Consider the following 15,524-nt stretch of genomic DNA (forward strand, 5'->3'; position numbering starts at 1 on the left):
GGAATGAAATCCACGAGACGCAGACCTCTGGGACAATCTACGAACAGAATTGAGACTTTTTTTTCTGTTTGAAAATAGTGAGCTCTTTCTTTCTTTTCTTTTTTTAATGGTTTATAGTTCAGCAATATATCAGCAACATATTTACTTTGTTTACCAGTAGTTGCCTTTAAAATTCCTCCAGCTTTGTTGAAGTGAATCTCATGCTACAGTTGGGGATGTATTCTTATGTTTGAATTATGCTGTGTGAGGTTGGTACAGCGAGCAAAGACACCGAGTGGCTGCTGAGCGTGACACTGTCCACTACTGGGAGCTTGTCAACAGATTGTTACCCCTTCTCTAATAGCATATGTGTGTGTGTGTGTGTGTGTATTAGCCAGCAAACAAATTCAATGTATTTTCAGCCTCAATCTTAAAAAAAAAGAAGCTTTGGTACAGATTTGATAAATGAAAAGAAACACTGAGGTAAACATGTCTGTATCACACTTAAATCTTCAGTTACCGAAGTTATTTCAACTCGTGCGAATTTTGCCAGGAAATCAAATTCAACTTGACCCTTGAGAGTATAAGGAAAGCTTTTTCAATAACAGGTTCTCAGAATTGTGTTTTTAGCAACAGAAAGGTATCATTTCAAACATTTTTTGTCACAAGCTGGTTGTCTTTTTTTTTTTTTTACTGTAGCAGATAGCTTTGGATCTTGTGGCTCACTTTGAAAAGTGGCATAATTATACTTCTCTTCTGATTCACATGCAAAATGCATAAATACAATAACTATGCAGAAGGAGAGGAACACTGTAATCATGCAATAACATTTCCAACTGTATGTGTGATAGAATTCAAAATGCTATTGGGATTATGGTTCTTAACCATTGGGAGGTAATGTGAACTGCTGGTAGAAATGACTTATTTCATTATAGTGTCCCAAATACTTCAGTGAGAGGGACTCTTATTCCCGGTCCCTGCACAATGTAAACTGTTTTTCCACATTGGTTGAAGAATAGGCCTGCAATTTTGCAAAGAGACAATTATTTGCGTTTCTCAAGGAATCAACAACTTCAAAATACAGTGTGATGAATCTTTGGGATGCTACTGCTGCTTTTGTTTACCATATGTATCTTTTTTTAAAACATCTCCGAGCTTTGAGCCTTTTTTAAGTCTTTTCATGAGTGAAAAGCACCCAACATACGGCGAAAATATTTGTTTACAACCGGTCACTAATGATTTTTCTTTCTCTTAAACCACTGGGACATTGGAAATGACATAAAAAAAAAAAAGAAGTGTCCAGCGTTTCTATATTCCCGACACATTCTTGCCCTTGATCAACTGCAGAAAGCAGACAATAGCGCAGATCATTTTCCCGAGGCAGGGAAACACAGCATGGGTCAACTCAATAACCTGATATTCCCTGTCTCCTGAATGTGGCCAATTTAGTAGAAGGTCAGCAGCTTTTTGTTTTTGCTTTTTTTATTCCAAAGACAATTTGGCGACCTCCCTCTGCAGCCCCAGCAGGACCAGCGGAGACAAACAGAATGGTTCGAGGTACAAAGTATTCATGTTGACATTGTATCTTAGTGTGGACTCTTCAAGGTGAACCGATACTTGGTGTGGGACAGGGGGGCTATTATGCAAACCTGGATGCCATGGCCAGAAGTCAAACACTTGTACATTTAGATTTTCATGTATTTTTGGCGATAATTTACAGCGTCACAGTGGATGTTTAAATTTAAAGACCTGCACTGGGTAGAAAAGTATGGTGTATGTGTGGTTGCAAATCATCCTCCATCATCCTTTTATATACTGAGGTGTTATTCACAGCTTCAAATTAAACACGCTTGTTTCAAGGACATTATGGTCTGACTCTATTTCAGGGGGCTGGAATTCAGGTTTGACCAATCTTTGCTGCTTTTATTGTAAAATCTCTCTCTCCTGCTGTTTCGCATTTACTGTATGTAAGTCCAACAGAGAAAACTGAGCCTTCAACAGTGAAACACCTACATCAAATGTGCCAAATTACTTTGTACTCACACGCAGTATGTGCCTGTATTTAGCAAGGAGACAATTGCACAAGATAATGTTGCGATCCATGAGAAGATTAGGAGGGATCGTTTTAGCCGTTATTCACAGCAGTCGTGTAGTTCTCTCACTGTACAAAATAACTCTTTGTCTTTATTCTGCACCTCAAGGTCAAACCTGACAAAGGCGTCCAACTTCATTGGACTTGTGTTGAGGAAAAAAACTGCAAAAGTGAGCTCAATATCTTCCTTTTGGGTGACAAGAGCAAGCTTTCAGTGTTATTCAGCCCGTTGAAAACAATTTCAGATATGAAAGGAGACGTTTTTGTATCTGAAAATGTACATTAAATGGTGTCAACAACATCCAGGAGGTCACAGTAGAGTCCCCATGGAGACTGAATCTGGCTGCAGCGCTCAAAGACTCGACACCCCCCCTGAGTGGCGGCTTGGTGATGGCTCTCAGTTTCTCTCGTCATGTCCCTGGCAGCTTTGACACAGGTAATATGCATGCAGGCTGACAGTGCCTGGGATGTGCGGCAGAGAGACAATGATGTACATATCATTTTCCTCCCTGACTGATTGAAGACTGTAATCTGTGCAGGACTTTCTCTCTGATTACACACGTCTCAGGGAGCAAAACAAGGACTCTGAGCTGCCACCAGGCACCGGACTCATCCAGGGCTTTCAGCCTTCAAGAGGACAGAAGTCCGCCTTTAAGGTGAGCTCAATTTTCGTCCCATTTACACTATTGTTACAAGTGTCGGATGGAATGCATCTGGTAGATAGTGGTCAAACAGTGGCTGTCTGAAGATAACACAGGAACAGAGATGTATCTGGCACCCAAGGTCATCCTATTCCCATCTTCAGCCCTGAATGTTTCCCGCTCCTGTAAAGGCACTCACAAAGAAAGAAACAATATCATGCATTTTATATTCACAGGTATTGTGCTGTGTGCTTATAAAATGCAAAGTGTCTCCTAGAAGTACAAAAAGGCCAACACTACACCTGTCCAACAAGAGGAGCAGTGAATATATTGCCTGTAGCCATAACACTCTATTGTTCTCCGTACAAAGAAAGCGCTCTGCTAGTTTTATAATAAAGTGTAATATGTCATGTTTGCCTACAGCACGCTCAGATATTTAACACGCTCTTTACCCGCCTGTGTAACCTTGTGAGGTGAACTCGGGTCTTTATGTAAAACCTGAGCGATTTCTCTGTTGACAATAGGTCGATCCTTTACAGAAGTTACCTAGCACATTACAAGGTTGGTCTCAGGGGAGAAGTAATGGGTTCTGGGCAATTGACCAACCTGCCATGCTTTAGTGCACCTGCACTGAGTTAGAGCTGTCATCATTACCACTTCCTCTAACGTTCCCCCACAGCAACTCAGACACTCCCCCTCAGAGGGATATTTCACTTTGGTGAAGCATTTCCACTTTTTATCATGCATCCCTCCGAACACAAGTGGAGGCAGCTCAGCTTTAAGATTTGAAGCTATGGGGTTACCTCTAACAGGCCTTTGGGTCTGCTGTAAAATATAATGTTCCCGAAAAAAATCACTCCCAGTCACCAGCTATGATTCTGAGTTAAACTTTTCAGATTAAGAGCCATGCTTTTGCCAAAGGAAGAATCTTGAGGATAAAAGGTTGTCAAAGGTGTTCAACCATATTTTATGAAGAACTTGATAGGAGTCATTTTCTTGGCATTCATCCCCTCTTTATGTAAAGTTATTCAGAAGGATTGTACAGTTTGAAAAATAAAAGTATCGGGCAACTCTGTAAAGTATCTTGAATATGTTATTAAAATAAATGAAAAGTAAATACACAATATCCTTTTTTTTTTTTTCACTTTACCGTTCAATCATGCAGTTGTTTACCGTTTAATCATGCAGGTCCCACGTTAGAAAATTGTGCATGTTTTACAGTAGAGTTACATGCTTGCACATTTTACAATCATACATTCATCGTTGGCCCATGATGTAAAGGAAGCTACGGTCTTCTTGTTCAGGTATTTAGTTTATGTCCTGCCTATATGATGAGGTTGACATAAGATACTGCCATTTACATTCTTACCAAATAAGCCTCCAATACTAACCACTCTCTGAACACAGAATATGGACTACTACCATCAAACCTGAGGTACAAGGTCCCACGTTTTAAAAAGGTCAGATGGAAACACTCTGTTGTTCACCAGTCAATACTCACATTGAATGTGGAGCTGAATCCCAGGTCATAGCATGTTTAAGGCCTCTGAATATTTTTTTGATTTTTAAATGGTTTTTTTAAAATGTTTTTATCTTACCTTGATTTTGTATGTTGGGACACAAGATTATTTTCAGGTATGTCTGACAATAAAGTAGTATTAAATCGGAAAATAAAATAATAATTCTCAAATTATGTGTTTCACTAAGATAGTTTCTGTTTTTGTTTTTCCTGCTTCATGTTCCAGTCGTATAAAAAAAATGTATGTAAAATGATGGTCATAAACATTTCAGGCGTTCAGGCTTCTAAACAGCAGACATGATCAAGGCCTCAGCACAGTGAGCCCTGCAGCAACTCTTCTCTGACTTGCAGATGTTTTTCCCTCAGTTTTCACATCCTCCTCCCACACACGTCTTATATCAGTATTTGCTGGATCCTAAACGACCAGCTTTGAAAATGAAGGAGAGGAACTTTACATTGTGCCAGAAAAAGGAATGGAAATTACGGGCAGTGTCAGATAATTGAGCTTGTCGTAAGAGACATGTTAATAACAGACAGAGATGCAGAAGACTTGTCACTCCGTACCCTGGGTGACAGACTCTCTCTGCTGTTGATGAGCTGTTTTAGAGGGGAAATTGTTCCACGCAAACACCATCGTTATTACAAGCTGGCAAGCTGCTCGCTTGTGTACCCAATTCTGCTTGAACTGACAGAATCCAATTGACCGGCACATATTCATGCACTTTATTTTCTTTATTCTCACCAACAATGCAGATAATTACTGCACCAAGTAAAACTGAAAATAGAATTTCAGTGTCCCAGAAAACAATGCCAGAGCTGTCTCAGCAACATGTCTGCTTAAATTGCTTTGACTGAGAGACCTACTGTAAGACACAGCTATCCAATATTACTTGTCAACATAAAAGCCTAACGTTATAGATATAGATAAAGAGTTATAAGGTTTTACAGCTTTTATTTTGTATGATGTCACTGTCTTCTGCAGAAAAATAAAGTCAAATACAAACCTTTCCAGCAGAAAGTCAGGATGTATCTGAACAGTTTCTCTTGGGTTTAAATGGTGTCCTCACCAGTCTGTCCTATAAACGTTGTCATTTACTTGTATTCAGTTTTATTAGTCATCTGGGTATCATAAGAAAAAGGTTCAAATACTATTCGGGTGCATTGTCCATGATGAATTCATTTATGAATGAATGCAGGATGTATCATGATTAAGTGGTACTCACCGTCAAGTCAAATATAAAAACTTACTTTGTTCTCCTCTATTCATGGAATGGAAACAAAGCTTATTTTAAAGGAACAGCCCATATTTTGGTTCTTTAGTTACATTTCTATCCCGACCAAAAAATGTCTCCTGTCAAATCCCGATTAAGCTGTGTACTAATTTTACTTTAGATTGCATCAATTTGCATCAATGAAATCCGCCTACATGACGTCCTTTTTTCTAATGAATGACAAATTAATTTACTGTGTTATTTTTAATTGTTGATTAATAAACTGGTCATGATTGGCCTTTCTTTTTTTTTTTCAAGTCCCCCATAAAGTATTACATAGGTTTTTTTTCTCTCCCAATTTCAATTGTTCATTTAACAGTTGATTAAAGGGCAGGAAAGAGAACATATGACTGATAACTTTGGTAACTACACGGACCCAACGGTCTAAAAATAACCTAACAATGATTCTGGCATGTTTACCTCAAATGTCTTGGGTATATTTTCATCATGAATCCTCTTGGGAGTTCGGGCATCAGCAGAGTAGCAAATGGTAGAGAATAGCCCCTTTGATAGCGGCACGTTAAAGTGTCTCTATGGGACAGGACCACATTGGCTGATTTCATGGCCTCCTGGCACATAACACAACTCATTAATAGTGATCTTTTTCTGGAGCCATGTTAGTGTGTCATGTGTTTTTTGAACTTTCACTTTGTTGCGAGTCCCACTGTGCTGAGGATCTGTGGCTGTGGCTCTTATGTGTGGGGACACTCTAGTGCCGTTGTCCAACAAGTCGTCCGTTATCTGAGGGGAATGTGTCCGTCCAGAGGTGAGGGCGGCTTTGTGCTCTCAAGCAGGCCACCTCTCAGCCTTTGTGCCAGTAACAAGCTCAGCTCAGGCTCCAACGAACCGAGAAATTGTAAACTCTCCGGAGAGGCCCTTGGCAGAGATAAGAGCTCAGTGTTTGCTGGCAATGTGCATGGGGCTGAATCTGATATGGCCGAGTCCCACGCCAGAATGGGAGTGCTGATACCTCCCCTTCTATGGAGAGTTATGTTTAATCCTCTTTCTCAGTGTATTCACTTGCAAATATTCCTGTCACCATTAATATGTATTAACATCCTTCACACACTGTTCAATACAGATTTATCAGACTCTATTTTTTTCCTCTCGTGCTCACCATCGTCTCTCTGCATGCTGCTCAAGAATTGCACATTTTTACAACCAGAATGTGTTCAAGAAGCAAAACCTTGACCTTCAGATTCTGTAGGTTCAATATCAGGTCTGTAGCTGGTCTGCAGCATACAGACAAGACAGAATCTACCCGAGTGTATAGTAGGATTCATGTGTGGAAAATGTTTTCAGAACCTTTACTCTGAAACATTCAGCAGTGTAGGTATAACTTACTTTTTGTGGTTTCACATACCGTAGTGCTTGTTTTGTCTAATGTCAGAGAGATGCGTGTTAACTAGTGTGCAATTGTTTTTTTATGGGAAGCTGTAAGCAAAGTGCAACAGAAAGCCGAGAAATATGTCAAATATTTTATTATTTTAAAAAAAAGAGGAGAATCAAAGTCCTGTAATTATATCTAATATTTTCTGAATATACTGTATTTATTCCACTTTTTTATTCCACATTTTAGCAAAATAAACAAAGATCAAAATGTTTTAGCTATTTATCCCAGTAGACATGTATTTTTTTATTTACATCGAGCTGACACTTTAAAATATACATCCCTGATGGATTTCTCTGAAAATAAGGCTTTCTGCACACTCCTTGTACAGGCATGACAAACTACTTCCTTTAAGTTTCAATCATTATTTTTTTATGGCTCATGTTTTATTTAAATTATTTTAAATTTGAATATTATTGTGAATTCCAGTACATGGTACAAACTAATAAGATAAAGGATGCTGGATGGGATTTGTGTGAGATTTGGTCTGTTTGCTGCTCTAATCCAGACAAAGCCTTGAGAAGCTCATTACAGCCTGGTGAGGCCTTAAGCCTTCACCGCCTGCATTAAAGCAGCCAAGAACTGTCTGTCAGCTTTCTGGCAGAGCCCAAATCAAGCTGTCAATTACTGGACGTGTTTATGGAAATTACATGTTTGTTAACATGCTGGAAAAATGTGCTCTCGGCTCAAGCAGCATGTGTTCAGAGAAACAATTTTGCTCGGAAATCACCTTTCAAATGGATGAAGGTGATCCTCATCAGATCAAAGACATGAGAGGCATTTTAACTCTCCCCATCCGGAAATGTGTGAGGAGAAGCCCCAACAGAAAGAGCCACAACTAACAATCAAAGGTGGAGTCTGTGCATGATGCTATGTTTTTGTTTATTAAGTCATTTCACTCAGACTTGGCTGCTGTTTAGCCTCCTTTGTTCCTCTTTAAGATGCAAAAACATGTTTGGCATCTAATACAGAAGCGCAAATACAGGCCTGTTTAATCTGGAGCAGTACTTCTCACATCTGACAGCTGGTTGTGCAATGTACATTTTAAATAAAAAGTAATTTATTTGATATATACAAAAGGTAATATACCACCTTATCACCTTTATTCAAATCAAATGATTAAAATCAGCATAGTATTTCTATTATATACATATCTATATGCATTTCACATTATGTGTATTTGGTGTCAAATACTTAACTTTCCACCTGAGGAAACCTTTTTCTAAAGTGCAGCTTCACTTGAAATAGATTCGTAACAATGCAGTGTAAAAATGCTGCTCCCTCAACCGTTCAGAGTAATGTTTCCGATGAGATGTTTATGTCAATTTCCCCGTTGATTCTCTCCCACATAAAGGCCCTGATTTCAGCCTCCCAATGATCATGAAATTGAGCCAATCGACATGCATGTCTCAGATGTCTGGTTCGAGCTCATCTTAGACAAGGTAATTTTGTCAGAGCAATTACCATTGTAATGTATTCCAAAGTCAGGGCATTTTCCGCTGCTTAGGTGAGCTGCTGACAGCATGTTTTGATTTTTAAGCAATTGTGCTTTTCACTCAGAGAACACGCCGAGGTCTACATTTCTCCCTATGTAACAACCCGCCATGATTCCATTATTTCACATTAACATCTAATTACCTCACTCAGACCTGAAGCTATGTTGAAAAGCCACTGCGAGTTGCGGGGTTTGACAAAGCTGTAAGTAAAGATGGGTTTGGGGGCTGCTGGATGTTTATGAAGAAGAAACTCCAGCTGTAAGACACAGCCGATTCCCAGTGGACCCGTATTACCTGTCAGCCATGATGACAATGCCCTGGAGAATGTCACTGTGCAGTGAAACTGTCATCACACAATTACTCTCACCATTACTGGCCCTACATCTCCATGTAATGGCTGTGACACACTTTACAATTCAGATTGTATTCTCAGTCATTGGCACTTAAATGCTGCACTCGGTTTTATGAAAAGATAAAGATCTGTGTAATCTGCCAGAGCTCAACCATCCCCTGAAAGCTTGTCAGACGGCATTTTGTCGTTCACAAGAAGTTGTCATACCCCAAAGCATTTCCCTTTGTTGGGCTGGTGAAAGTCTCTTTTTGAGTGCACTATTGTGTGCTTGTTGATAGTGCTTGCCTAAAGAGTCAGAGTGTGTTTTCGTCCAGTTATCTATTTGAGCCGTCACCAAAAGAACATGTATGTAGTGTATTGTGGAGGGTTCAGCTGTGACTACTGATCAGATTTAGACCGGATTGTTACGGCAAAATCAAAATGAGCGGCTGGTTTGTGTTTGTTTGCCTGTTTTCTACCAGGTTTATGCCAAACCCTCTTGTTTTGATTAAGCCTTAACCCCAGTGTACCACAGCATAAAGGTTGTTATTGACAAGAAACCGAACAATGTGATTTATATGCAGGAGAACATTCATAATTCCCTGGACTGTCCTTAGCACTTGTTTGTTTGTTTTTACTAAAGAAATAAAAATATTCACAAAAAGTATATAGATTGATATATTTTTTATTTTCATAATAAATGTAAATACATTTCCTAAAAAGAGTCAACCCCTTGTAGGTTGATGCATGCATTCCCTAGGTACAATAACTATGAAAAATAAATCAATAATCCTTGGCACATTGAAAATGACATCACTGTTACTTTATTGTGAGGGAAAGGATTGAAATAGTCAGTCTTTGGAAGTAAGATTCCTTTAAAAGGGCTTGCATTGAAGAAAATGCCAGACAATGAAGGCTGCAGCATAGATAAGAATCAACGCCGTCACAATGTTGATCAGGTGACACTTTAAACTAAAGTGTGACATCCTGGCCTGGTTCTTTGCATCAATCAAATAAAAACAGATTCAGATTATCAGCATTAAAAACAATCAACCTCCTCAGATTCAGACAGATTGTTGTCATGTCTTGTAATGTCACTCTATTAATTACATAATAAGAGAGCCATAAATTATCACGAGACTTGTGATTCAGTTGTTAGAAGACCTGGGATCAGTCCAACTGGCCCGCCAACTGCAAAAACCAAACAGCCAGGCTGTGTGTGCTAGCAGATTGAGTTTAACTAGCCAGATGGGTTGTAATTGTCTGATCAATCCAATGTTTGTGAGCTTTTATGCCTTTTATTATGGTTTGTTTTTCTTACGTGCTGTTTCCTCTGCTGATTTGCCTTCCCTTGGGGAGGGTCTGTTTCAGAAACACTTTTTGCTGCCTGACCAGCGTTACTCCTCTCAGGATGTGGAGTCTGAGCAGGGTCGCTGCTCCCATGAAAATGACTGGAGCAGCATTATCTTCCCCACCTGTCGGCCATGCCGCTACAGTTTTACTGTTCACCTTTTCAGAGCAGTTGTCTGGCACTGCACTCTATGATTAAATCTGCAATGCTTTCCTCTGTGCAGAGGTTAGAGAATTCTTTCCTCTGGTAAAAAAAATAATAATAATTTAGACATTTGGGAATGACATTTTCTTCAACTAAACCATGTGAATTCTTTCAGCTTTTTAGAACTTACTTGAACACAAATGACATTATAAAGACATGCCAAGCTGCATAACTTCTGGAAAGTTCTTGGCTTTGTAACACAGGTATTTTTATTTTCATGCCACATGTAACAGCATGCCCTCTTTCCAATCATAAGTTGAGAGTTAGTCCCTGTACAGATGTGAAGAGGTTAACCTCTCACTTGAGGAAGTGGTAGACTGGTTTCCTTGCCTCTCCTTACTGTATCACAGTAATTGAGACTCTTTTGTGGCACTTACGTTTCTTTTTCTAGATATGTAATGTGCTGGATAGATCCTCAACATGCTCAATCACAGAGAACTAATTTGACTGTATTGTTTGACAAGTGTTCCTTACAGCTTGGTGTGAGGGAGATGCAATCTAAGAACAATTATGCCATTTTGTCAGAACAGTATGGGGCAGGTAAGAATCATTTTAGATTTGCACTGGTTAAATGTAATGACCACTCTAAGTACTGGATTTCAGAGAAAGAGAGGACTTTTTATGCAATCAAACCTGACTGCTTTGGCTTTTTGTGAGAAAAGTGTAATATCTGTGTTTTATACACGTGTATGTATATTTAGTGTTATATTTGATTTTGTGGTACTAGTGTCTATAAAACTTCCTGCACTTTGTCCTTTGTACTTCTTTTCAAAGCTGCAGAACTAGTGACTGTCTGCCACAGGATAAGAAGATCTTGTCATTTGCATACACCGTGAGGACTTAATTCTAATTCTGCAGCACATCAGGTACCTAATCTGAAAAAAATGGAAGGTAAAAGACCCTGAAGGTTCACTGGCATTTCAGAGGTAGTGAAGTAAAAGAGCTCAAGGTTGCAGAGGACTGAAACCCATCTGAGTAACATCTTCGAAGCCCCCCATTGGACTTTGAAATTTTTATCGCTCTTGATATTTGTTCTCGATGGCAAATTAACAGCCTTCCTTGTGCCATTCAGTTTCCTTTCTGAAGACAAGCCCTAAATTTAGTCTAACTGCCAGGATTTACTGCTCCTCTATTTTTCACACGACAGAATCAATACCAGGACTGAAGAAGAGGGGATAAAAATTTATGGTATCTTGCAATTTAATGGTTGAAAAGATGCAATTTGAAAGATCATAAATTGTGAAGGAGCTTATGCTTCATTGCACTTGATTCAGTGCTTGCTGTTAGAACTTGATTTGCGAGTGTCTGCAAAGTGTGATTAACGAGGCGATCAGTGTGCGGCGCAGCACAGTATGGCACTCCTAATGCTCTTCATTAGAATAAATAAAATAAATTGACTGCAGCTCTATGAAAACTCTGTAATGGTTAAAAATCAAAGAATGTCATCCTCCAGCCACGATTTAGCTTCTGTCCGCCTGCATCCACCTTGATCGCATTACCCTGACAGCCCTGTCTCTGAACCTGCAGGGGCCCAGAGACAAGGAGAGGAAAAGGAAGTGGAGTGTCGGCGGGGGCCATACAGGCTATTGCTTAGGCGACTGGTAATCATAAATCGGAGGGCTTTTGTACTCAAAGTGTTGGGGGGAATGCAGTTTGCAGAGTATTAATGCATGAAATCGCATTTCAAGCTGATAAACGGTTCCCAGAATGGTCAGTTGGTGCAGATTGCTCTGCTTCCCCTCTTTCTCTTTTCATGAAGGCATATTGTTTGCAATAACATTTACCAGGAGAATTTATTCCACTTCAGCTCATGTTTTTCTTGCCAGACAGCTTGTTGTGGAGGGAGGTGGGCTGTCAAAGTCAGCTGTAATATTCACTCCTCCTGCCTGTCCCCTTTGGATTATTGTCTTTTCACATTAAACTCTGTGGAATTGGTCACAATATGAGCTGTCATGCAGTCACTTAACATGGCTCATTCCATTGATTTCTCGCTACGTCTCCCATGCGGTTGTTAAAATCAATTAAGTATAAGTAACTGGGCAACAAAAAGACATTTGTAAATGAGCTGGTATTGATATTTCCTTGTTTCTCCATTAAAAGCAAAGTATTGACTCAGAGCTTTATGTTTGTGTCATGTTTTCTTTTTGTCTTCATTATCACCAGGAGAATATGAAGCACATGCTACGTAAAGCTAATGAACGTCCAACAGGATGCACAACACCAACAGTGATAATGTGTCAGCTAAAGAGCACATTTTATAAAGAGGTTAATGGTAAAACAATGAAGAAAAAAACAAAGAGAAACAACTTTTATAAAAATATATAAAAACAACAACAAAAACATGAGTATGATATATGCTTGCACCAACATGACGACAAACACACTCACACACACACACACACACACACACACACACACACACACACACACACACACACACACACACACACACACCCCGACACATAGTTTAGTCCTTGAGCAGAACAATGTGATAGCAGTACTTCTCTTTAACCATCCTCTATTGTTTACAGTTACTGAACTATTTTTCTCCTGTCACTAATCATTCATATTCATATGGACTTAAAATATGCATATTTTTCATTTTACTGGTTTCATTATTCATAATGCGATTTTTTCAGTTTGTAGGCTATGCATTTTTTAAGTAAACAAGGATAAGTTAACATTTCTTGCTGTACATAGTGTGTGGAATTTCCTTTGGGTGATCAATAAAGCTTTATGTCTCATGACCTTTTCTGAGTACAGAACTGACACAGGGCAACAGCACTAATACAGGATTACAAGACTACAGCAGGCACACTTAAAGGCACCCACATAAGTTCACACACATTTACCAACATAAAAGCCAATGTTTTAAGACTGCTTGGAAATGATTCTGCAGATCCGGGATAAGTGGGTTGTTTATTCTGAAGAGCAGCCCTATTGTCACTGAAGGCATCTTCACCTGATTTATTTTTATACCAGCAACGATCAAGAAGCCCATACTTGATGATCAGAAGATGTTATCATTTGAGTACACATATGAAATGTATTTATTTACATGTTGTCATATATCATCAGTTTGCATAAAAGAGATCCATATTTCACTCTCTGTGCACTTGCAGGTTTGTTGCTGCAGTTGAGCTGCCTGACGGAGTCTGCACAGCGACCAGCGGCCCTCCCTGCTCCTGTCTTCTACTGCTCCCTGTAGGGTGAGTCACCTCTCCTCCCGCTCAGCCAAACCTTTATTAGCTCCCTGCCCATTAAACATGACCTGAGTGCTCATTTTGCATGGAGATATTTAATTGTGTGCTGCTGAGGCTCTCGCTCTAACAGGCTAAGTGTTGGCTCCTACAGTGACTATACTGCTCCGTGAACCGCAAAACTTTCCTGTTTCTGTACCCACCTGAAATGCCACACATTCTTTGAATCGTCCTACAAATTACACTCACTTGTCTGAACCTGTTAGGTTAGTGTTACAAATAAATTATACATAAAAGCATTCTTTACACAGATTTCAGTGACAGACTTGTTAAATGGTTTCTAAAGAATCACAAGTATCATATTTCACTCAGATTTCATTCTGATGGCTGAGGGAATTGTTGGAGGTTATAACAAGCTGTTTTTCGAGAGAATGTGCTGTGACTGCAGGTTAAGAGGCACACATGGGCATCTAAAGGTAAAAAGGTTCTGCTGTGTTACCTTCCTAGTGAGCTTAGTGTCAAACTGTGTGCTTCAGTTCCTGCAGAGTTCATTCATATACAACATACAGAGCTCATGATCATGTACAGTACTTTCAATCAGAATTTCTACCAAACGTTCAAACAGCGTTCAGGTCAGATAGTGTTTCACTCCCAACAGAGAGAAAAAGAGAGAGAGAGGCCCATTTACAGTAGTCCTATCATGCAGTATGTCGACTTTAAGTATCCTGCTGAACACTGACTGATTTCTAGTGCCAATTGAGGTCTTTAGTGTCCAACAAGCAGGCACAATTTACCATTCTAACAAAGAGTTTTACACATTGACTTGAGGAACGTTTTCCCTCGTGAAAATGATAATCAAATAGCAGGTTGAGTTTTCACAAACAAATAAAATCCATCCCATCTACTCGTAGCCATCTTGTGGAATAATACACACAGGATATTCTGATGTCAGTAAATTTAAGATTCATAAAAAAAAAATAGATTTCTGGTTTTTCTCACCACATTTGTCATGATCACTGCAGAAATATGCTTTTATAGCAGATGTTATATTTTTACAGTTCCTGACAGCAAACAAATAAATCTCACGAAAACAAAACAAATCATCCAATTACGTTTTATACAAATATGAACCAGGCTGTACATTTCTTTAAAGTGATTTTTAGTCAGCTGTGAGTGTTGTGGTCATCATCATCCAGGTGGTCAGTTTGTGCATGATTTAATATTTTGCATCCACAGACAGTTTGATTTCTCCATAATGGGATGCTCCTTTCCGTTCCCTTGTTTTCTTAAGATTTCTGCAACGGGTCAAACCTCGGACATGGTGGCCACTGATATATTCCATGAGAGAGCACTGGATACCCTAAAGTCATTATAGCACCATCCTCATTTTGTTGTTTTTTGTTCTCTTGATGATTTCCCTGGGTGTCTCTTTACAAACAGTGGACAATGTGTTCAATCATTCCCATATTTTTGTTTTCCATCATCAGCCAAAATACTGCTAATAATCCATGAAGGTAAACAAATAGGTAGGGTCATCCCTGAAACAAAACAGATCAACTTCTTTTTTTTTTACTGAATGCTTGATGTTGAGTGGTTTGTGTCTATGAATAACAGCAGCACTTTTTTTTAATCTGCTTTAGGGCGATGCTGAAGAGCTTCCATAAGATAAACAAACGATGACAACATGGAAAACGTTGTTTTTCAATGAAGTTTATGTTCCAAAGGATTAGTTTCACTGGCCGAAAGATGCAAACAGCTCTGTGTGAGGTTAAACAGAACTGGAGTCTATAGCATCCATCCGTCTAGACCTACAGTTGTTGTGATTTAAAGTGAATTATAATGTTGTTTTAAAGATAGTTAGAGTCATACCTACTTTTGAGAATTCATTCAAAGAAGTTAATTCAGTTCATTCAAGTGTTTAGAAATATTCAATTGTAAGTGAAAGTTCTGCAAAATAAAAATTGTTAACTCAATCAGAATTAAAAGGTTTTAAAAGGATAATTAAACAAAATTAACAAGTTTGCTGAAGCGCTCTAGTTCAAAGACTCAT

This window comes from Symphodus melops, assembly GCF_947650265.1.
Source record: "Symphodus melops genome assembly, chromosome: 12".
Classification (NCBI taxonomy): Eukaryota; Metazoa; Chordata; class Actinopteri; order Labriformes; family Labridae; genus Symphodus; species Symphodus melops.